Consider the following 26,159-nt stretch of genomic DNA (forward strand, 5'->3'; position numbering starts at 1 on the left):
AGTATCTCTTTCTCTTTCTCCATCTATCTTTCCTGTTTTCTCTATCTTTCCACTAATCTCTACGTCCTTCTCTGTATCTTCGTATCTCTCTCTTTCTCTCTGTTTGCCTGTCTCTACATGTATCTCATCTTTCCTTTTCCTCTGTCTCTCCGTTATTCTTTCTCTCTTCTTCTCTGTCGCTTTTGTATCTTTCCCTCTACGTCCCTGTCTGTCCGTATACCTATCTCTCCCTTTCTCTGTCTGTCCAATAAAATTCCCTCTTTCTGTTTCTCCGTGCACCTCCATCCCCCCCTCCTCATCTCTACACGTATCTCGCCGTTTCTTTCTCTTTGTCTCTGCATTATTCTTTCCCTCTCTTTCTCTGTTCCTATATCTCTCTTCCTCTTTTTCCTGTCTCTTGGTACATCTCTCCCTCCCCTTCTTTGTCTCCCCGTTTATCCGTCCCTCTTTTTCTCTGTCTTTTCATTAATCTTTCTCTAAATTTCTCGGTTTCTCCATGTATTCTCTCTCTCTCTTTCTATATCTCACGTTGGCCCCCGTTGCGGAGTGGTTAGCGCATCGCGCTGCAACGTCAGGTGTCCCAGGTTCGAATCCCGGCCTTGGCTTTTGTGAGTGTCCATTCAACAGTTTCATTACATCATACCCATTTTCGCAAATTAGCCAAAAGTGGCACAAAAACGAGGTAAAATGAAGCAAATCAATCAATCTCTCTCTTCTCTTGTGTGTCTACGTACTTAAGTATAATCTCGCGTGTTTTGGCTACATAAAAACCCACTCCTTAGTTATAAAAGCAGCCCTTGAGGTCTAAGCAAGCGCACTGGACAAAGGTGATGGATGCTGTTCAATAAATCGATAGGCAGAATATTGGAATGTTGTCTCCGTAACACGGAAATTGGCTTTTTTTTTGCAATGTTCATCGGTTTTTTTTTTAATGGATAGTATGATCAATGCGTCTGAGCGAAATAGTAAAGATACATGGAAAAGTAATCATAGTTCTGTTGTCATGGCAATAATATTTATCTTCGAGTTGGAAAGCAACCTGTATTTCCCTTCTTTCTCTTACTTCTTTTCCGCTCTCTCTTTCTGTCCGTTTTACTTCTCCCTTTCCTCTAAACTTTCGTGGCTCGAAAGCTTGATTCTCCGATTCATGAACTCGCTATCGAGGGACCTCAGTATTGGTTCCCTCGTGAAATTGTGAATGTCCTCATGCAAACACCATTTCATTCTCATCGTCGCGATTAGCCACAAGCGGACACAAAGGAACATAAAAATACAAATAATCTGTTTCTCCCTTATATTTCTGGCTTACTTCTTTTTTCTCGATCTCTCAGTTTCTATTTTCTTTCTATGCTCCTCTTTCCCTATCTCCCTCTCTCTTTCTCTCTGTCGTTCCCTCTGTGTGTGTGTGTCTATTCTTATGTACTCCCACCGTGTATTGCCTCGTTTCCCTCCATCTCTCCCCATGACTCACTTATCTATTCTCTAGCTATCTATCTTTCTTTTACTGTATCTCCATGAGTTACTTCTCTTTCTTGTATTTGTCTCTCCCTCTCTCTCTTCTCTCCATGGTCAATCCTCCTTCATTCTATGTCTCTCCCTCTCTCTTTCTCCATGTTCTCTTTACCTCTCATGTTCACTCCTCTCTCTCTATCTCTCTCCCTCTTTATCCATGTTCACTCCTCTTTCTTTCTATCTCTCTCCACTCTCATTCTCCACGGTCACTCCTCTCTCCTTCTATCTCTCTCCCTCTCTCTCATTCTCCATGGTCACTCCTCTTTCTTTCTATCTCTCTCTCTCTATCTCTTTCTCCATGGTCACTCCTCTTTCTTTCTATCTCTCTCCCTCTATCTCTTTCTCCATGGCCACTCCTCTTTCTCTCTCTCTCTCTCTCTCTCTCTCTCTCTTTCTCCATGGTCACTCCTCTTTCTTTCTATCTCTCTCTCTCTATCTCTTTCTCCATGGTCACTCCTCTTTCTTTCTATCTCTCTCCCTCTATCTCATTCTCCATGGCCACTCCTCTTTCTTTCTCTCTCTCTCTTTCTCCATGGTCACTCTTTCTCTCTCCCTCTATCTCTTTCTCCATGGTCACTCCTCTTTCTTTCTATCTCTCTCTCTCTCTCTATCTCTTTCTCCATGGCCACTCCTCTCTCTCTCTCTCTCTCTCATTCTCCATGGTCACATCTCCTTCTTTCTATCTCCCTCTCTCTCTCTCTCTCTCTATCCCCATGATTCACTCTTTTCTTTATTGTCTCATTCTCTCTCTCTCTTTCCCCGTTACAGGCGCCTATTATGTTCTTTTTCTAAATGTATTGTATGTGTGTGTGTGTGTGTGTTTGTGTGTGTGTGTCTTTCTGTCTGTGTGATCTTCTGTCTTCTATTTATAAGCAGAGCTAAAAGTTATTTTTTTCATCTAACGTATGAGCGTCTCATTGCTTTCTTATCGCAGAGACAAATCTTAAGACAAATTTAAGTCGAATAGTTACACTGCTTCTCTACAATAAGAACCAAATTATCTTATAAACAAATCTCTCAGAAACAGTAACCATAAATGGTTCCTAGGTAAAACTACCCCTACACAAGTTGAAGATTAACATCATCCCATCTCATTTTCAATGAGATTTGCCCATCTTCATATCGAAATTGAATACCCTTTCCCTTTGCGTTTTACCCACCAGAAGATTCGATGAAGAAGAAACTCAGAGAGAAAGATGAAAAGGAAACCCGTTTCATCTCGTATCCCTCTCCGTTCAGAATTCATCCTCCTAAGAACCAGGAAAACACATCTCCATGAATCTCAGCCCACGAGAGTTAAGGAACAGAGAAAGGCTCTTTTGACGTGTCACAGTAATAATAGAAAATCTTAAAGGCATTTTACTTTTGTCTTCTTGTAAATCTTAAACAAATATCATTGTCATAGCTGCAAAGTGTGTAAGTAATTTGTAAAAGCTGTAATTTGAAACAGAAAGTACAATTCGTGTGGGTATTAATATGTCTGACAAATTTACAATTCATGATGGGTTAAAACAAGGAGATGCATTATCTCCATTGCTCTTTAATTTTGCCTTACAATATGCTGTAAGGAAGGTAAAAGAAACTAAAGAAGGACTAAAATTAAATGGTGTGACTCAGTTGTTAGCATATGCAGATGATGTAGACTTACTGGCGGATGATGTGAATACAATTAAGAATAATGCTAAAATATTTTTCAAAACTGCTAAAGAGATAGGTTTGGAAGTTAACAAAGAGAAAACAAAATATATTCTTACAGCCAGAAACCAAGTGTTAGGTAATAATCAAAATCTAATTATTGATAACAACTCGTTTTAACCAGTTTCCAAATTCAAATACTTAGGAGTAATATTAACAAATGAAAATTATATTAAAGAGGAAATAAAAAGTAGGCTTAATTCAGGAAATGCATGTTACTTCTCTCTTCATAAACTTTTGTCTTCTCGTTTAATATCTAAGAAACTAAAAGTTAAAATATACAAAACAGTAATTTTGCCTGTAGTATTATATGGATGTGAAACTTGGTCCCTTACATTGAAAGAGGAACATAAATTGAGAGTATTTGAAAATAAGATCCTTAAGAAAATCTTTGGACCTAAAAGGGATGAGGAGACAGGTGAGTGGAGAAGGTTACATAATTTAGAACTACACAATTTGTATTCATGTCCAGATATTATTAGAATAATTAAATCAAGAAGACTTAGGTGGGCACGAATGGGAGAGGAAAGAGGAGTTTACAGGATTCTTGTTGGGAAACCAGATGGTAAGAGACCTGTAGGAAGGCCAAGACGAAGATGGAGGGACAACGTTGAGATGGACCTAAGGGAAATCGGTAGGGATGGAAAAGAGTATATAGATCTTGCTCAAGATAGGGAAAGATGGAAGGCCTGTGTTGCTGCAGCCATGAACCTTCGGGTTTAAGAAGGCAAGAGAGTTAGTTAGTTAGTTAGTTAGCAAAGTGTGTACCAATTAAATCTTAGATGCTGAAAGATTGCACGAAATAGTACAGTCAGGAAAACGAATTACAAAAATAAGAAAATGCAATCAGGAAAACGAATTACAAAAATAAGAAAATACAATGAGGTAAACGAATTACAAAAATAAGAAAAAGCAATCAGAAAAACTAATTACAAAAATAAGGATATGCAACCTGAAAACCGAATTACAAACACAGAGAAAAGTAACCAGCAAAACGAATTACAAATATAATGAAGGAAAGATAGGTAGGTTTGATTTTATTGGATTTTGAGATTCAAATCCATGTTTTGCACAGAAGAATAATCGGAACTGAACCTACAGTTTAAACTGGGATCCGAACTATTATGTGTCTCCACCGGGTATCGAACACAGGGGCCGTTGATTGCAAGGCGATGACGTTACCACTACGCCATCGGGGAGGCCAAAAGGTAACTAGGAAACACAATGAGAAGTAAACAGGGAAACGAATTGCAGACACAAAGAAATGAAACCAGAAAAAAACAAATCAACCAAGAAACGGGTAATACAAATTTCAACCACAAGAAAAAGGTAACCAGGGAAACCGAGGAAAAAATATCAAAAGTTCTAGACATATAGATTAGTGACTTTATATTTCTCGACAATTCGAGATCTATTATATCGCATTATAGTAATATTAGTTATATCTATCTCTCCATCTAATTTTATATCTCGAGTAGTTTTTAATTCATGCGTCAGTTTGTTTCGAATTCTCACTACAACGATCCAACGGAATGATCAGTCAAAATTAAAAAATACACAGAAGGTACATGCTATACGTTAAGTCGATTCACCAATTTTTACATGTGTGGATCGAATTGTTTCGTAGATAAGGCAACGATAAAATTTTATCGATTGTTTCAACTCACATAGCCAAGCATTAGGTTAATTTGCTTAGCTTTACCAGTCCACTAAATTTTGTCTCTACATCCGCAGCAGTATCTGAGATCTAGTTGAAGGGCGGATATGACTCCTACATGAAGATAATTTTTCCTCCTTTGCCGGTCAAGAATATGTGGAGCTCGACCTCCACATCTCCCCCACATACTTTCATGGCATGTACCTTTACCTTACCTTTGCAGGTCACTACTCACTACCCTAAAACTGTTCTATTCAAGTAAATTATGTACTTACCATATTGAATGAAGTGACAGACGATCACATTGCCTCGTACACCTAGAAAATAATGATCTTAAATTAATTTTCAGCTTAATGTACAAGTTCTGGTATTGAAGTACCGGTATACTGATAAACATTCCATTTATTACACATATTAATTACACACGTAATGCATTAAATATATATTGTTTTAAAATTATATTAATTCAAACATAATCTCTTACGCGGATCATCTACTGCTTTCCAGCTTCAAGAAAAATAAACATTAAATATATGTATTGATTAACGAGACATCTATTGGCATCAAGGTGATTTAAGTCACTTTAAATAAATAATTTATAGAATAATGTACATAAGGATTTTCTAGATATCAGAATCACTTTTGATGAAAACTATAATTAAAAAATTGCCTAAATTCAGCTACAAAGACTTTAAAAGATATTTTAAGTTACAATTACATAGTATATCCATAATGTTTTATTTTCACTCGAAGGAAAATTACTGAAATTATATAGTTTCATTAACGCATTCAAGAAACACATCCATAGTGGGTTCATATATACAGTATCAGAAAACGACAAGTGTATATTTACATACAATTTTTCATTTGCTTTTATTCAAACTGTTCAAAATATTTTACAGATCCGTTTACTAGAAAAAGCTCCTCTATAAGAAAAACGTATACCAGCAATATTAAAATTTTTTTAAAAAAAATAATAAAATCGATTTAAATTTTTAAAATTCTAATTTAAATAAAACGATCGTCAAATATTATTTTTAAATAAAAATTATTATTATTATCCACCCTGATTAGTATTATCCAAATTATCACCTTTTACAATTGTTACCAGTTCATTTGTTAGTTTTAACTTAAAGAGTTAGAATGATGCAATGTCTCTGAACTCTTTTTTAACAAAAAAAATGCTACGTCAACAAAGAAGAATCTAGTAATTGAAGATTCAAATAGGAAAAATAAGCATTTACACGGGTAGGTGCTTTAAGCGCAGTTAACAGAAGAGCTAAAGTAATTTCAAACAGGTAACTAGAAAAAAATCGTATTAAAACGTTTGTTAAAGCAATTATACGAGTTAGGCATAAACAAATAAAAATGTTTACGTTGACTAGATAATCCACGACATCTACATTTGAAATGACACATACTCTTTTTTTGCTACGACGCCATAGGTAATGGGTTCGAATCCCAGCCTGGGCATAGTTGTTTCTGAGTGTCCATACAACAATTTCCTCATCCCCATCTTCGCAAATTAGCCAAAAGTGTCACAAAAAGCGAAGTAAAATAAAGCAAACCAAACAATCACATACTCTCCGCCTCTCGTTTTCTCTTTCTATCATCCTCTGAACTGCATCTCCATGTACATCGTTCTCTTTCTTTCTCTCTCTCTCTGTCTGTCTGTCAGTACTGTCTCTATGAGTTTACTCTCTTTTCTTCTATCTCCAGGTATCTCACCCTTTCCTTTTCTACCTATCCACGTAGTTAGTATATTACTCTTTCTCTCTGTCTTCTCCTGTCTCTACATGTTTCTATCAGTCTCTTTCTCTGTCTTTCCACGTATCTCTCTATTATTTTGCCTGCCTCTACCTTTATCTTTCAATTCTATCTTCTGTCTCTCCATATATCTCTCCATTCTTACCGCTGTCTCTCCATGTATCTCTTCATTCTTCTCTCTGTCCCTCCATGTATGTCTTCATTCTTTTCTCTGTCTCTCCATGTATCTCTTTATTCTTTTCTCTGTATCTACCTTTATCTCTCAATTCTATCTTCTGTCTCTCCATGTATCTCTCTATTATTTTCTCTGTCTCTCCATGTATCTCTCCATTTTTTTCTCTGTCTCTACCTTTATCTCTCAATTCTATCTTCTGTCTCTCCATGTATCTCTTCATTATTTTCTCTGTCTCTCCATGTATCTCTTTATTCTTTTCTCTGTCTCTACCTTTACCTCTCCATTCTTTTATCTGTCTCTCCATGTAACTCTGCATTCTTCACTCTGTCTCTCCATATACCTCTCCCTTCTCTTCTCTGTCTCTCCATTTACCTATTTCATTTTCTCTTTCTCTGTACACTCTCTCCATGTATCACTCTATTTTCTCTGTCTCCCTCTGTATCTCAATCTCGCTTTGTTTTCCTCCTTCTCCATGTATCCCTCTCGGTCTGTGACTCTCCATCTTTCTCGTCTACTCTATCCTCTTCACTTCCCCCTCTCTCGTATAAATATATGAATATATAATTTAAATCATACCAGTCACAAGCTTGCAAACCAAGATACTTAATGAAATTTGATATTAATTCGCAAACAATTAACCTTGAAACGACATTACGTCGGTTTGACCGCAGCTCGTGACGTCATTCATTTGAGAGTTTTGTTTACTCTGGCCTGCCACCAGCCAGAGTGATACGTCCATGAACACCCACAGCACACAGTAAATCATACAGAAGCGTTCAGCTTTGGGACAAATCAATATCAGGAATGGTTATTTGGCCAAACACATCTCGCTCCTTTTTAATTTATATCTCTCATCATTGCCGCGGAGTAATGTGGTGGGGGTATGAAACTAATCCCTGTTTGAGATATTGCAGTGTAACTTGCTTTGACTGGATGAACGCAGAATTAGTTGCAGAAAGGTCGAAGCAGAGAATTTTCGCGGTGCAGACCTGCATCGAAATCCAAATTCACAGTACGGTTTAATTTATTGATGACATGTTTGCCCTTAGAGGCCATGAGTCAATGTTTGTGTTATGTATGATTCGACCTTATTGGGCCGTGCAATGTAATTTGATAGGCGGATTCCTGTAGAAGGATCAACTGTAATATGTGCTATGAACGTCACTAATTATAATTATGTGCACTGTTATTAAACCTAATTTAGTTCTTTAAGTAGAATATTCTAGGAATTAGAGAGTTTAAAGATAACTTCTGTGGGTTGATAATAATACTACAATTACCTGGAAATTTCTAGGAAAGGAACTGAAACATATCGCGTTATGATAAATCCATTGTTACCATAGGGACGTCAGTGTTGCCAAATGCACGAACTTTATAGAACCTATCACATATTAAAAAAACATTATTTAATTGATTGATTGGGTTTATTTGACTTCGCTTGTCACTTTTGGCCAATCGCGAAGATAAGGATGAGTGATGATATGATGAAATGAAGGGACAGTCGAAAAAACACCCATGCCCAAGACGGGATTCGAACCGGGGCCGCAGTGGTCTAGTCAGTAGGGCGTTTGACTACTTGTCTAAGGTCCCGCATAATGCAGCTCTGGGGCTCACTCAGTCTCAACTAAATGGGTGCCTGGAGGCAACCCTGGAGAGTAAAGGCGGCCGGAGCGTAGTGTTGATCACATCACCTCCAAAATGGCCGAGATCGATGGAATCTGTGGGGCTCTTAACCACGCATCCCATAGATATGCCTCATGGAATAGTGCAAAGTTCACGGGGAACTTTACCTTCAACCTTATATTGCTCGGGACTGGACCTACAGTTTCAAGTGGGACACTGTACAGTGTGCTCACCAAAATCAAATAAAATCAAGCCATTATCTAGTGCTGGTAGCTTCAAAACGAGATCTCAACGAGGAAAAAAATCACTAAGAAAAATTGTTCGCCTTAGCACCCTCTACACGCTGTGAAAGTTGGTCGTCATCCTGCGGTGACTTTATACACACTCAAGCGGCGCTTCAAACCAGCCAACGTCAGCGAATATGACTCGCTTCGAGAAGCTTCGCCTCTTCACACCCACAATGGGAGGCGGGAGTCTGTGCTATCTCCCAGAAATGCGGGTCCAACGACGTGGCTATAGCCCGTTACGAGGACTCATCTGCATCTCTGCTCGGATGGGAGGACAGATTCTCCATTCTCTTCCTCATGTGAAATCGTGTGAAACCATGGCAACGGGAAGAGGAAGCATCATTGTCAAAACGAATGCAAAAGCCTTCCTTTGTACATAAAAACATCAAATGCCATACGTACGCATGTGCATGGATCTATATAGGCCCCTCTGGCCGTGTAGCGGGTAACATTGCGGCCTTATAATGAAAGGTTTCCGTGTTCGAGTTCCGGCTGAACAACATTAAATTCTGAGTATAAGTTTTACTTAAATCAAACTTTAAAAAAAAGGGTTGATTTTGAATAATTGATTTGATTCATTGGCAACCTCTATGGCCGAGTGCTTAGGACAGGGGACAGGGTTCGAATCCCGGCCTGGGAAATGGATTCTTTGTGTGTGTCCCTTCATCATCAACACCAGAGACTGTATAGCATTGCACGAAAAACTAACACGCAAGCGCAAATTGTATCAGTAGATTTTTCTCACAAGGGAGGTTATCTAAGTGTCCCCTTTCGATTTCCATGAAACTTTGTAGGTATATGGAGGGGCTCAAAGGAAGAAATACGTGTTTTTTTGTTTCGGCTAAAAAAACTGTTCTAGGGGGCAAAACCCCCCTGAAATGTCAAGATGAGGACAATTTGAAGTGGGGATCTGACCCCTGTGTCCCCCTCCGATTTCCATGAAACTTAGCAGGAGTATAGAGGGGACCAAAATAAAAAATACATGTTTTTGTTTTTCAGCTAAAAAACTGTTCTAGGGGGCAAAACCCCCCTCAAATGTGAAGGCGAGGAGAAATTGAAGTAGGGATCTGACCCCGAAACCACGTAAATATGGCATAGGAAGAAACTAGGGGGATAAGCCCCCCTCTATACACCTGCCAAATTTCATGGAAATCGGAGGGGGACACAGGGGTCAGATCCCCACTTCAATTTGTCCTCATCTTGACATTTGAGGGGGGGTTTAGCCCCCTAGAACAGTTTTCTAGCCGAAACAAAAATACACGTATTTCTTCCTTTGGGTCCCTCTATACACCTGCCAAGTTTCATGGAAATCGGAGGGGGACACTTAGATAACCTCCCTTGTCAGACGTTTTACAACGTTAATTATAAATATTTGTGGCAAGTGTTAAAAAAGATGGGGTTTCACTGTGATCTGATAACAAAAATTAGTGTGTTAATGGAAAAAAAATATATTAAAACAATAGTGAATGGGTTTCTTATCTGCATCGTTTCCTGCAAGTCCCTCAAGGAAATCCCTTATCACTTGCACTCTTTGCGTTGTCACTGGCTCCGTTTATAAGCAAGGTGCACGATAGCATACAAGGAATTTCGCAGGGTGAATTTAAAGTAACGGTCAATGCCTTTGTCGATTCTGCAATAGCAGTGTAGATACGATTGCCCTAGGTCAGTGCATCGCAACCAGTGATGTGCGTCTACGAGTAAACAACGATAGTCTACATTCTACACTTAGACTATTTTACACACGTAGATTACGTAATCTATGTAAACAACTTGGCGAAAGGTGATAACTTAGCAAAGGGCGCCGTGGAATAAAAAGAAAATTATACTGCGTATCAGTTGCTGATGTGTGAGGAGAACTTTTCTTACTCCTTCTTCCAAATTCGAACAATTTCTCACCTAGGAAAAATACCTAACATAGGAAATATTCTAGTGTTTTATGAGGAAAAGACCACTCTTGCCTCACGACTGCCATCTGTTGTTGTTTTTTGCATACTATTTATCTTCTTCCATAGTTGATGAGAGAAGAGAAGAGAACTTTTGTTGTAAATAGGATTCTTTTCAGTTTGTTAGTAACCAATATAGTTGAAAATGTCACTTTTCTTTCATGAAAGCCTTGAAAATTAATTTTAATGCACTTTAGATTGTCTACGTAGTCTATGTAAACTACAACCCAATGTAATCTACGCGTAGATTACGTGTAGACAACGCATGTAGACGTAAACCTATAGTCTACGGCACATCACTGATCGCAACGCACGAAAAAGTATCCGGAGCCAAGGTCAATGTCAATAAAACTGGTTGTTTACAGCTAGGTCTTCGATGCAGTGTTGCCACATGAAGGGAAATTTCGCTTTTGAAGGGAAATTCGGACGGAAATTATAGCCAAAGGGAAAAGGGAATTTCGATGAAAAATACCACAATTTCAGGGAAATTTTAAGACATCTGACAACATTATTACAGTATATGTTAAGTTCCAGTTTCATATTCACATGTTCATTTTTCTTCTTTCTATTCACTTGAATATAGCCTGTATCTATTTATATTTCTGTTAAGTACATCGCTTTTCTGCACCTTCGGATAATAGTAACGATGAGGATTAACAATTAAATGGATTCCTGAGCAGGATCCAAATCTTGGACATCTGGGCAGGAAGCAATGAAAGTGACATGTATGTGAAAAATTTAATATTTTTTATTCACACGGACAAGGACCAACGGAAATACTGCTACTACTGCTACCACCACTAATAAAAATAATAATTACAGCTACTGCTGCTACCACCACTAATACGTACTATTATTATTGTATGATTTGCTTAGGTGGAGGGAAAAATTGGTCCAAAAAGGGAAATTTTGCCCCTTGGAAAGGGAAATTGTGCCTCGAAGCGGTGCAAAAGAGGAAACAGTGTTTCCAGTAGAGAACTCACAAATAATACTTGACATTATATTTGGCACTACGATACAGACTATAACTTACAGTTATACGAAATTATGTAAAACTTTACAATATTTCTTGAACAATTACCAATAAGTTGATTTTAGTTTAATGTCACGCGTTGTCTTGTTAAATGTTATGACCATAAGATGTGTAGTACATGTAAATTCCGCCATTGTGTGAAGGCAGCACTGCCAAGTGGCAACAGCCGGTCGAGTGATTCACGTCAGACACTTGCTGTACAGACTGTGAGCCGTGCACGATGTTTGTGTGCAATCCGTGTTTCGAAGTGGGCTGACTGTTGGTATTCGTAAAGCTGTAACTTGACAAGTCTAAAAACAAGACGCTGCAAATAGCTGTTGCGCATCTCGCACCACATTTCCCCACTCCATTCTCCGCAGCGACGTTGGTTCGCAGTGTTGCAACCTGGAGGGAACGGAATGATCTGAGGATTTTCAACGCAATTTGTATTCGCTTTTCCCTGGGCTGTTTTCTACCTGTCGGAGTACAGAAATTCAGCTCACTTTTCGCCAACGACTCTTTTCCATCTTTTAAAACTTGGCCTCCCCGATGGCGCAGTGGTAACGTCGTCGCCTTGTAATCAAGAGGTCCCGGGATCGATTCCCGGTGGAGGCACATAGTGGTTCGGATCCCACTTTAAACTGTAGGTGCAGTCCCGATTAGCCTTACTGTGCATAAAGTGGACTTAACAAATCAATCCAATCCAATTCTTTTAAAACTTGAGAAACCATCCATTTAGATACTCCAGTGGCGGCGCTTGTGGACTCGACAACATCATACTTAAGTTTTTGTAACTCCTTCTGATTTCGCCAATATGTTGCAACATTGTAAACAATTTATCTGGCCTGTCCTCTAAGAGGCTTTCCAGAGCAGATTGTGGATTTCGTTGGACCCGGCATGATTTGATTTTTGCATTTCAAAAATATGCAGCCAAGAGTAAAGAGCAAGAACATTTCAATGCTTTAAAAGAGAACACAGGCAAGCGTGTTATCAGATTGCCTTCTCGTAGCGATTGTTGTACGATAAACAAAAGAACCCCCATCCACTCGGATTAAAAAAAAAAAAAAACAGGCCACTGCTCGATGTCGCATTAAGAAAATGAAGTCATTCGCCCAGAAGTTTCTCTTCGTTATAAACCTTAACGCGCGTGCGTAATACTACAGTTTACGATCCGCGCACCGCACGCATTTTCAAAGACCGGATTAAATCAAATGAACCACTGATAAACTGATATGAGCCGGCATCGTCAATCTACACTGTAAAAATAGTTTGTCATATTTGTTTTAGCTTAATTTGCTGAGTTGGCACCACTCGTACTCTCAAGGCCAGACCAGTACGTAGAAGAGTGGTGGGGAGGATGACGTAATAGGAAGTGCTCCGCAGCGATCTGCGCATATCGGGACTTAACTTGTCAGGCTACATGTTTTCTTCTCATTTCCTTTTATGTCTGTTGTTCAGCATAGGGGCTTTCTGTGCAGTGTGGTGATAATGTATATGATATTTCGCGTCTGTGGTACACATGCCAAATTTTACCTCACCCACAGAAATATTTCGCAACAATACAAACACTGACAGGAAAGTTTGTGTGGACGAACGCTGTGCTCCGGGCAAAAAATTCCAGCTTATCGCTTCCTTACCTTCAAGGTGGCCTAGAACTGGTAAACGTAAAACTTAAAGCGCATGCCTTGTTTTGGCAGAGGTTCCTTGCACGTGCGAACGAACGTTAACATGACACGTTTATTACGTGATCTATTTAATGATATACCCTTGGAAGCCCCAATAGACATTCCAAAGTTGCCAGCTAGCATAAACTACTATTCTCCGGCAATTATAGAAGGTTGTATGTTCTGATTGGAATGGAAGACCCTTCAAATACACGAGCATATACTTTATATAAACAAAGATTAAGATATGAAAATAGAATGTTACATATAATGGAAAAAAAATACCCAACTTATAACTGGCAAAATACAGAATGGCGGAATATTAATGCTAAGCATCTCAGGAAGGAACAACGGTAATTATGGGATTGTCTTGTAAACGAATTACTACAGAGCATTCCCTGACATTCGCTACGAGACTCATCGGCAAGCTGCCCGGCATCAGCGATTGTCTTTCCCGGTGAACGGGTCCGCGACAGTCGCTAGAGTCGGCTATTAAAATTACAGTTTTCATATTGTGTACTAACCTTGACTACAGAAGGAAAAATTATGTCCCTCTGCTGCAACACATTCCTGGCATCTCCGAAGAAAATTGGCATTTACAAGTGCAAGTTCGTCTACTGTAATTCTCCCGATTTCTCTCTTTTAACTCACGGATGGTGTGCGAATTGTCTTTGTATACTTTATTGTTTAGATTTTACGAGGTTTAATATAGTGGTCCTATGTGGGACGGGAACACCAGGAAATTTCGTTGCAAATAGTCGTCGCAGTTCTCCACAATTCCTCTTTCCGAAGTAACACTCGACAAGATAAATCCTTTGTTGTAATGTAAACTTTTGTGGTGCCACATTAAGCTACAATCTTCAACACACGGATACGACACAACACAACTTCCGTGGGAGGATTCTACTGGCGTCAGTCTGCAACGTCAACAGAAAGGGAAAGAGAGCGAAAAAAACAGACTGTAGCGTGCGACTGTCGCGGACCCGTTCTCCGGGAAAGACAATCGCAGACGCCGGGCCGCTTGCCGCCAAGTCTCGTAGCGAATGTCAGGGAATGCTCTGTAGATTGTAAGTCAAAAAGATACAGACTTGGTTTCAGTAACGGCCAGGTCTGCTTAGAATGTAATGTGATGGATACGATGCAACACAAATTAACGACATGTGGAAAAACGGAAGCAGCTTGGTTAGATACACAAAAATGCATTAGTAGTATATGTCGTATCCCTAGTAAAGACGTATACTTTGAATATGTATCGCGACCAGCATTCAAATATTTCCCAGCAACAAAACAGAAATCGTTACAATGGTAATTAGCAACCTCCATTGTATTCGGGTATGCAAATAAAAGTAATGTAACTGACTATAAAATATTCTGTAGAGAATATGCCACAGTATAAAAAATATGGAACAAAAAAAACCACTTATACGCAAATTATATTCATGTAGCTCTTTCTAAACAAAAGTAAGAATACAATGTCAATAAGTACAAATGTAATGACCTTGGTTGCTTCAGAAAATGATGATTATTGTAAGCACAATTGTAAACATGAATGTATGTTATTAAAATGTGAACAAAAAGAAAGTTGGATTAAAAAAATTGTGGGAATTTTTCCAGCCTTGTCCTAGCCTCATATTAATGGGTACCTGCGGGCAACACGGGGGGAGGTAAATGCATGCTGATCACATCACCTCCAAAATGGCCGAGATCGAGAATGAGTGTGGCCATACCCCCACATCCCCTAAATGTGCCTTCGTGGCATTGTACTAAATGCACGAGGGACTTGAACTTACCACACTTTTTATAACCGAGGCAACAAATTATACAAGGCCTCCGCAGACGTTTATATGTAACGTCATCAGTGGTAGGCCACGTGACGCATCAGCATTACAGTCGCAAATGTGTGTGTACACACTTCCTCCAACATTATGACCCGCATACGTGTGACACATATGCGACCGTACATGAGCAAGTGTTGGTCCAGGACAACGCTGGTTAGCGTTGGATGCTGCGAATAAGATTGGAGAAGACATGGTCATCTCAGTTTCTTTCACTATCGTCTCCTGCTCAGCGTACCATGAAGTGCAGATATAAAGACTCTTCTTGGAAAGCAAGCGTGGGCATGCCGGCAGGCTTCCACTTCCAGACGCCGAATTCTTACTCCCCTTTGAAAACTGAGATGACCCGTTGCCAGGGAAAGAACGGAATACCTCATGCTGGCAACACGAAACGAACGAGAGCACACAAGAATGCATAACGGATTTTAACATGGATGACATTCTTTTTGCAGCATCTCCATGCGTTTAGATGTAACAGCATCCTCCCCTCTCTGACGTCTTCCAAGCCGTCGAACTCCTGAAAGATGAGGACAGGCACACGAAACAAAATTCCTCGAAAAGGGTCTTTAAAAATGCAGGAAACGTTCCCGTGAATAATACAGGATCGTAAGTGCTTAAGTTGGTATTCTCCTTAGCAACCGGGATATGTGATACCCTTTATTTAGGGTTCGTTGGGTATTCGACGTCTGTTTCCGAGAAAGCTAACGAAATGTTATGAAAAATGTAACCTTATATCAAAGAAGTCTTCTCTCGTGAGAGAAACACAATTCCAAAGGACGAATTCCACGCTTAAAGCGGGAACATGAGAACTTTCTCCTATCAACCGGAGTTATTATGATATAATTGCTCGAATAACCTTAAGGCCATGTTCTACACTTATTATACTTTTTGTTTATTATTAGTAATACTAACTTACAAACTATGATGAGGAAGTTACCATGTTAATGGCCGTAGAAATACTATGCTGAGATTTTATGCTCAATAAAGAACTACGTTTACATTGGTATAAAAACAACAAAATTAGAGATTTCAAATTTGAGCCAGAAACAAAATCAGAGATTTCGAATTTGAGCCAGAAACAAAATCAGAGATTTTGAATTGAGCCGGATACAAAATCAGAGATTACGGGTTTAGCCAAAAAAAAATCAGAGGTTTCGAATCGAACCAGAAACAAAATCAGAGATTTCTCATTCAGCCAGAAACCAAATCAGAGATTTGGAATTGAGCCAGAAAAATCAGAGGTTTCAGATCGAGCCAGAAACAAAATCAGGGGTTTCGAATCGAGCCAGAAACAAAATTAGATATTTCGAATTGAGTCAGAAACAAAATCAGAGATTTCGGATTTAGCCAGAAACAAATCAGAGATTTTGAATTGAGCCGGATACAAAATCAGAGATTTCGGGTTTAGCCAAAAAAAAAATCAGAGGTTTCGAATCGAACCAGAAACAAAATCAGAGATTTCTCATTCAGCCAGAAACCAAATCAGAGATTTGGAATTGAGCCACAAACAAAATCAGAGATTTCGAATTGACTCAGAGACAAAATCAGAGATTTCGAATTGAGCCACAAACAAAATCAGAGATTTCGAATTGAGTCCCAGACAAAATCAGAGATTTCGAATTAAGCCAGAAAAATCAGAGGTTTCAGATCGAGCCAGAAACAAAATCAGAGGTTTCGAATCGAGCCAGAAACAAAATTAAAGATTTCGAATTGCGTCAGAAACAAAATTAGATATTTCGAATTGAATCAAAGACAAAAACAGAGATTTCGAATTGAGCCACAAACAAAATCAGAGATTTCGAATTGAGTCACAAACAAAATCAGAGATTTCGATTAAGCCAGAAAAATCAGAGGTTTCAGATCGAGCCAGAAACAAAATCAGAGGTTTCGAATCGAGCCAGAAACAACATTAAAGATTTCGAATTGCGTCAGAAACAAAATTAGATATTTCGAATTGAATCAAAGACAAAAACAAAGATTTCTAATTGAGCCACAAACAAAATCAGAGATTTCGAATTGAGTCAGAGACAAAATCAGAGATTTCGAATTGAGCCAGAAACAAAAATCAGAGAAAACTCTAGAAGACAAAAAGCCTTAAAACACGATTCTACGATTACACTGACAAAAGTACAACAAAACTAGAGCTTTCGAGCTAGCCTCCGTGACGGAGTGGTTATCACAGCACGCTACGACGCCAGGGGTCCCAGGTTCGAATCTCGACCTGCACATGGGTGTTCTTTGCGAGTGTCCCTTCATCAATTTCATCATATCATCACTCATCCTCGTCTGGCAGAAATGCAAAGTAAAATAAACCAAATCAACCAATCATGGATTTAGAATTGAGTCAGAGACAAAATCAGAGATTTCTAATTGAGCCACAAACAAAATCAGAGATTTCGAATTGAGTCAGAGACAAAATCAGAGATTTAGAATTGAGCCACAAACAAAATCAGAGATCTTGAGTCAGAGACAAAATCAGAGATTTCGAATTGAGTCAGAAAAATCAGAGGTTTCAGATCGAGCCAGAAACAAAATCAGGGGTTTCGAATCGAGCCAGAAACAAAATTAGATATTTCGAATTGAGTCAGAAACAAAATCAGAGATTTCGGATTTAGCCAGAAACAAAATCAGAGATTTTGAATTGAGCCGGATACAAAATCAGAGATTTCGGGTTTAGCCAAAAAAAATCAGAGGTTTCGAATCGAACCAGAAACAGAATCAGAGATTTCTCATTCAGCCAGAAACCAAATCAGAGATTTAGAATTGAGCCACAAACAAAATCAGAGATTTTGAGCCACAAACAAAATCAGAGATTTTGAGTTCGAGACAAAATCAGAGATTTTGAATTGAGCCAGAAACAAAATCAGAGATTTTGAGCCACAAACAAAATCAGAGATTTTGAGTTAGAGACAAAATCAGATATTTTGAATTGAGCCAGAAACAAAATCAGAGATTCAGTGTCCTACGGCAAGGAAACGCTGCCATAACATATTCAATTTTAACATTCACGAGTATTCCGTCGATCCTAATCTTGCACCAAAGACAGTTTAGAATTGAATGATTTTTTAATACCGGTAGTACTGGCATATTTAAAAACAAAAAGCTTCACATAATGGTCACGGGTCTTCCTCATCGCACAACAGTTTTGCAACCTTGTGTTCTGACGTCAGGCGAGGAATGCCTACGAGGTTAGGTTAGGTTCCATTAGCATAAATGCAATGAAAAATTATTATTTAGGTTAAGAGAACTAAACCTAGCCTAAAATTAAAATGCTTTCTCCCGTGATGTCAAAACACAAGGATGCTCAAGTGTTGTGCGACAAGGGCGACCCACCACAATATTGCTAAAAATAAAGAAATGGAATTCTGTAACGATTATGCTGCGAAATACAATATAGTAAGTGGGTTTTTCACTTCTCTTGTTATAGACATAAGAATCAGATACATACGTTAGACGTGACAGATTTACGTCTCGTAGTCTATGGGCCAGCCAAGATGTTGGTATAATTTGAGGGTACCAATTTTCCTTTATACCACAGTTACATGGTTATGAATGGATGCCAAAAGAACATGATTGCCATATCAAAGTGGTAGCTAATAGAAATGGCGACCAATCCAAGATGGCGGATGTTGACATTTGAAAAAATGACTATCTCTCAAAGCTACTGCCCGATCTCAACGAACTTTTTTTTAAATGAAAGCTTAATATATGTTCTATATTTAATGTCATCTTTAGGTTTTCGATACGAGCAACCGTTAAGTAGTTAATCACGAATTTACTATTAATTTTATATTTAACATTAATTTATTAATAATCTACGCATCTGAGAAAAAATGTTCCAAACAGACATTGTAGCGTAAACGCTTATCTTTAGTTTGACTTATTACACTTATTGGTTTTCACCTTAGAATTTATATAAAACAAATTAATTATGAAGTGTTTGCATCGAATTCTTCTAGCAGCATGTGTCTATTTGTCCCATTTAATTACACGTATTGTAACTGGCATTGACTATTGAATAGTATATTATTGTTATATACATACAATCACATATAATAATAATCAAAAATTCATATTAGTATTGTTGTTATTATTATTAATAATAATAATAATAGTTGTTTTTCTTGTTGTAGTATTAACTAGCCACTAATTTTGTTTAATTCTTACCGATGTTCATGGAAGATTGTTATTGATTGATTGAAATTAAATTTTTGTATGCGTCAGCACTTAGGCTATATTCTCTCGGCACATATATTCCTATGAGCAATACACAGGAGACCATATATACAACCATACAAAGGTAGCCTCTCCGATGGCTTAGTTTAACGTCGTCGCCTTGTGATCAAGGGGATCATGTATGTATGTATACGATGTGTCCATCTGTGAGTGTCCGTTTCAAGCGTCTCTCGGCATGCTTTGATGAGCAAGCACGACTTTCAGAAAACAAATGGGAGAATGAAGCAACTGCTTCTAGTCTTCTTAAGGACTTGATGTTGGTGAAATTGGCTCGACACATGCGATGAAATTTTTCAGCCGATAAATGATGCATCTTTATTCTCAATCAAACTTTCTGCTCACAGCAGCACTGTACAAAACTGTCTATGTGTTTTGGTGAATGCATTTCCCCCACATGTAATATAACTTCTCTGGTCCGTCTTCTGTTTTTACAAATTTTTATTTTCTTGAAAGCAGACATTTCGGCTAATAACGAGTATACACGTATGTTATGATGTTGTTCTGAACACTCCCAAATGTTAACCTTAATTCCACGTACTTCACCTCAGCAACTGCAGTCTTGGAGACCAACGAGGCTCTGGCGTCTAGACCTACGGCCAGTGTAATCCTTGGTAGTGTTGTTTGATTTGAGATTTTCTTTTTAAGTATACTTTATACACAGATAGGAAAATCCGGAGTGGACCTACAGTTTAAAGTGGGATCCCAACCACTTTGTGCCTCCACAGAGTATCGAACCCGGGTCCCCTTGATCACAAGGCGACGACGTTACACTGAGCCATCGAGGACGCTACCTTTGTATGGTTGTATGTATGGTCTCCAGTACCGCCTCGGTTTTTACCCTGGGTAAGGAGATTTTAGAGACAGCATGGTGATATTTTATACATTGTAAGGGGCTTGGCCTCATATAATATGACGGGTAAAAATAGCATAAGTGCTGACGTGTACACAATTTTAATTTCAATCCATCAATAACATTCTTCCATGAACATAGGCAACAATTAGACAAAATTAATGGCTAGTTAATACTACAACAACAAAATCAACTATTATTATTATTAATAATAATAATAACAATACTAATATCAATTATTATGATTATTATTGTGTTATTGTATGTATATAACAATAATATACTATTCAATAGTCAATACCAGTTACAATACGTGTAATTAAATAGGACTAAGGACACATGCTGCTAGAAGAATTCGATGCACACACTACATAATTAATTTGTTTTATATAAATTCTAAGGTGAAAACCAACAAGTGTAATATGTCAAATTAAAGATAAGCGTTTACTCTACAATGTCTGTTTGAAACATTTTCTTCACAGATGCCTAGGTTATTAATAAATTAATGATAAATATAAAAATACTAGTAAAAATACGATTTTTTTTACTAATCCGTGATTAACTACTTAACGCTTGCTCGTATCGAAAACCTAAAGATAACATTAAATATAGAACATATATTAAGCTTTCATTTAAAAAAAAGTTCGTTGAGATCGGGCAGTAGGTTTGAGAGATATAGTCATTTTTTCAAATGTCAACATCCACCATCTTGGATTGGCCGCCATTTCTATTAGCTACCACTTTGAGATGGCAATCATGCTTTTTTGGCATCTATTCATAACCATGTAACTGTGGTATAAAGGAAAATTAGTACCCCCAAATTATACGGAATTCTTGATTTTGGCCACTTTGTTCATAGACTATCTCATGATGCTTCTTATCTCATTAACTGCTTGCTTAATTTGAATCTTAACTTCCTTTACTGCACATGAATACACAATGTTTACATTTTCATTTTATATACTTAACCTTTACGTAATAGAAATATTTTGCCTTTAAGAATAGTTATGTAGATTTAAGTATTGAGATACTTAAACAGTGCAGCACCAAAGTATCTGCTAATTAATATGAAGAGTTCAACATCAAATTTGCGTACATCCTTCAGCGCCATCTTTGATTTTCCATTTGTACTTCGTTCCAGTAATAGATGAAAGATATTCCAGTGGAGAGAAAAGATAGACGTAATGAACTGCTATAATTGGGAACGAGAATATCTCATATGGTACAGAGAAGCCTGCTGAAAAGTTTTAATGATAGAAATTTCCGCTGCTGCAAAAACCAAAGTGGATCAGGTTACAAGAGGGTCGATATTTTGTTCTGGTGGAGGAAGTGACTCACGTTGTAGACAATGACTGATGGCTGGTCTTGTTATGCAGAGGATAATACAAGGATATTTGATTCATGGGGGTGTTGGAATGACCTCTGCTCGTTTCCTTTATGAAATCTGATTGGAAGGCAACGACAATTAGGTATAAAAATACAAGGGCTAGTCAAAAAGAGTGAGAATGGTTTTTTTATATCACACAGTGAACATGGAGCGGTGAAACAAATTTGCGCGAGAAGAACATGTCTCATCAGGGCTGTATTAACCTATGGGCAACTGGGGCAATTGCCCCGGGGCCCCCACCAAAAGGAAGCTGTGAAGGCCCTCCACCAAAAAATAATTTAACCAGATGGCTATTCTTGTGAAAACTTACATAAGAAGTTGTATTTAAAGAAAAAAAACTTCAATATTGTCGTATGTCTACACCCTTCTGGATCCAATTGTAGCACAGCTCCCAATCGATCTGTTTGTAGATATCTGAAGCTCAGTATACTTTATACCATTTATTGATTTGGCTGTGGCGTGGAAATAAGGCACACTTATTCAAACGATCAATTCTCAGATACGATTAAGATAATAAATAATCATAGGAAGTACATAACTTTCTTTCGTTGATAACATCGTATTAGTACTGTGAGTTTTTCTAGCGAAAAGAATTGTGGAGATACTAGCGCTCTCTCTCTCTCTCGGTGCATCAGTGAACTACGGGACATCTAACTTTAAGCAGCGCTTTTGTGAACCGCGCTAACATAAGCTAACCAACGGCGGAATGAGTTGATTGTTTTCATTCGGCTTTCGACCATTATGAACTTTTCTCAACAGTGTATGACTTACGTGTTATTGTTGAGTACCGACGTGTTTGTAACTAGACATTAAGACACAGAATTTTACTGCTGCTATAGCGCTACAATTTTCGTCCTGTAACTTTACATTACTGCGCTATTCTCTCTGCAAACCTATCTGCGATATGATAGATTGTGAATGACTACTGATTCTAAAATCAGGTCTACCATTTCGACTGCTGAAAATTGGTGGTTAACATATTGAGCTAATAAAGCTCCTAGTAAAAAATAATAAAAAAAATGGGGGGGCTCCACAAACCTTGATACGGCCCTGTGTCTCGTGGAATCGGTAGATAAAATTGCAAGCGCGTATGCGCATGCGTCTGGCAACACTGCACAAACAAAACACGAATGGTCAGAAGTCACATACGGAAAATGGAGTCGGTTCGTGAGGAGCAGTACGCGGCTTTGAAATTTTGCGTCCGTCTGCAGAAATCCGCCACGGAAGCAAACGAAACGTTGCAGCAGGCATACGGCGAAGGTGTTCTTCCACTATTAATTGCATTTTGGTGGTTCAAACAGTTTAAGGGGGGCCGTGTTTCGACCACAAAGCAGGGCGGTCCAGGCGCTCCGGCCACCGCAGTCAACGGTCATCGGGAGATGCGGCGATGACAAAGCAAAATAATAAACAATTTGCCTTTTAAATATTTTATAAAACAAGTAAAAAAAAATAAGTCAGAATACTCGCATATTTCAGCGAAATTAGTCAAGTGACACCATGAAACAGCTAGAAATACGCAAGAGATTCGTTAAGTTCAGCGCATGGAAAGGAGAGCCCAATTCTACCCCCTGTGTCCAACCGTCCCGCTACGTTTCCTGTTGAGTGCGTTGGTGTCAGGCGGGCCAGGTCATCGCAACAGGTCTGCGAATCCAAGGTCCTTCGACCGCTTTTCCCCCGCTCTTGAAGGTCTGGTCGTAAGAGACCTTTTCTTCAGCCTCCTTGTGTACAAACACGGCAGGGTTTCTGTGACGTCATCAAGATGAAACTTCTCAGAATGTCCAGCACTGTATGCCTAAAGCATGCAACGCTCTTGATTTTAAGAGAAAAATACATTGAAGAGCATCGCAACGCAACGTATACAGAAAGCATGAAAGTAATTGTACATAGAAATAAAATATAAGTAAGCAAAAGAACTGGGGGGGGAAGCAGTTCTGGATCCATTGTATTTCCTACACAGTATTTCTCCATTTCATTTTTTCTTTTTTGATCCTGTGGTTCAAATATCGATTTCGGAAAAAAATGTTCTTGCTTTATAAAACACGAACAACTTCATGTTATAACGCCATTAAGCCTTGTTTCCATGATTATGAAAAAATATAAATATGCTGACCAAGGCAGTAATTTATTTTATTAAAAGCATAAACTAAACGTAACGTTTCAACCTTCTAGCAAGGTCTTCTTCAGACTCTGCACCAAGTACAAAAGTAACAAGATACAAAAACAGGGCATTATAAATACACACAAAACATTACTCCCTCCAGACTATTAGAAAGTTGTTCTGGAACTTTCTAGCAGGTCGCTTTCCCTTGTCAATTGTGCTTTCACCTAAAAGGCTAAACATATTTACTTCCATATAGAATGTGGTTGGGCTTTATATGTCATGCTCTTTTTCCTTCATTTTTCTTTCTTCTCCTCTCCTCTTTCTCCCTTGTCCTTTCCGCTCTTTCTAACACCTTCTTCCATTCTTTGTTTATCTTCAGTCCCCCATTCCAGTTCATTGTGTCTTCTTCACCTTTCTTCTCTATTTCCTTGGCCTCCTTCCATTTTCTCACTAGCATTCTCTTCTCCCTTCCTATCTGCTTAGCCTCATCCCACTCTATGTCATGTCCTGTTCTCTCCTGTGTTTCTCTCTCTCTTAAGTCGTACATCATCCCTATGTTGTTTCAACCTGTCTTTCAGCCTCTTTTTCGTTTTTCCTATGTACACACTCTGACATTCTTTACATTTCACTTCATAAATAATCCCTTCCTCTTCCCTGTTTTCCTTTTTCTTGTTTGCATTCTTCGCTATTCCTAAGATTCTCCTTCCCTTCCTGTAAGTTTTAATGCCCGCTTTTCTAAGCACTTTGCATATCTTTTCTGTGGTCTTCCCCATACTCCTTATTCCAAACCTTCTCTCTTTCTCTTCCTCTTCCAATTCTCCCCTTCCTCTTTTCTTCCTTCTTCTGTTCATGTCCAGTCTATCCTACAGAGTCTGAAGAAGACCTTGCTAGAAGGTTGAAACGTTACGTTTAGTTTATGCTTTTAATAAAATAAATTACTGCCTTGGTCAGCATATTTCATATTTTTTCATAACTTCATGTTGTTTTGTGTTTACTATGCTTACGAATGACAAGACTGATCAAGATTTTTGTTCTCGAGGTGACAGACATGCGTACTCACTTAGACAGAACCTTTTCCCTAACATATCTTACTTTCACACCAGGGATGGTCAAAAACATCAGGATTCCGAAAAATGTAAATTGTCGAATCGGAAATTTTACTACCCGGATTTCGGAGAGAGAGGTTTAACAATTTTTCGGGTAGAATTTAAGTAAGTTTCGTCTTCCTTATCTTACGATCATATACTCCGTAGAAAAAAAATGCCCATCTCTACTTCACACTTCTGTATGAACACTGTTATCATCATTATCACTGTAGGAATCACCCCCCCCCCCTCCACGGTTGAAAGATTGACCCTGACGTTTGGCAAGCCTTGAGATGACTACGTATAAATGTCACGCTTTGCCACTGTCAAGAAGATCGCCGAAAAACAATAGATGAACTGGCGGACGTGTTAGACATTTAACTTAGTAGTGCATTCACCATTCTGCACGATCGCTTGCACATGAGACGCGTATGTGCAAGAAGGGTGTCGAGATTGCTAACGCCAGAACAGAAGCAGGTGAGAGCGGAGGTGTGTGGGGAGCGTCAGCGTCTGGTTGCGGAGCATGGCGAGGCCTTCCTGAATTCCATCTTAACGGGTGATGAGAGTTGGCTTCTCCACTACGATCCCGGAAGCAAACAGGCGAGCACAGTCTGGAAATCACACAGTTCTCCGACGCCAAAGAAAGCCAAAGCTGTTGCGTCGGCAAATGACGTAATGGTGCAATGGTCTACCAACATGAAGTGCCGCGCATACCACGGTTACTGGGCAGTATTACGTGACAGTTTTGAAGACCCTGGCTGAACACATCCGTCGAAAACGCCCTGAGCTACTAACGACATACCGGGTGTCCCAGAAGTATTTCCCTGATTGCAAACTTTATTCATATCCGCTATATGCAAGGTAGAGATGTGAAAGTGGTGCCAAAATGTTGGAAAACTAACCAAGTTTTCTTGTTGCAGGTTTCAGTAATGTGGCTGTAGCGTAACAGTGTCAGTGCCAAGGAATCCGGAATTAATGCTCTTGACATCGGGTGGCACCTTTCCATACAATGTTTCTTGGAATTGACAGGATTTGGGAATGAAGATAAATTACATTTTCTAAATACCAACTTATTGATGGCAGATGTTCTAGACGAAAGAATTCTGTACATTTGAAAGTTCCTCTGCACTGTTATTGGTGATTGGGTCTCGTGATGCCAGAGGACATGCTGAGCTTTTTCCTGATTTGTGAACATTTCCGGTTTTCTTGGCACTGACACTGCTACACTACAGCCACGTTACTCAAACCTGCAAGAAAAAAACTTGGTTAGTTTTCCAACGTTTTGGAACCACTTTCACACCTCTACCTTGCATATATCGGATATGAATAA

At 38.7% G+C, this 26,159-nt stretch overlaps 1 protein-coding gene across 1 annotated transcript in view; it reads right to left on the reverse strand.

The window, feature by feature from the left end:
- LOC145999371 (GTP-binding protein Di-Ras2) overlaps positions 1–26,159 on the reverse strand; it is a 462,071-nt gene that overhangs the window by 67,392 nt on the left and 368,520 nt on the right. The window contains exon 3 of the mRNA XM_083136315.1: positions 5,140–5,181. The gene's annotated coding sequence lies outside the window, so the exon portion shown is untranslated. The remainder of the gene's footprint in view (positions 1–5,139; positions 5,182–26,159) is intronic.

The sequence above is a fragment of the Lepisma saccharinum genome, chromosome 15 (assembly GCF_977018435.1).
Source record: "Lepisma saccharinum chromosome 15, izLepSacc3.1, whole genome shotgun sequence".
Classification (NCBI taxonomy): Eukaryota; Metazoa; Arthropoda; class Insecta; order Zygentoma; family Lepismatidae; genus Lepisma; species Lepisma saccharinum.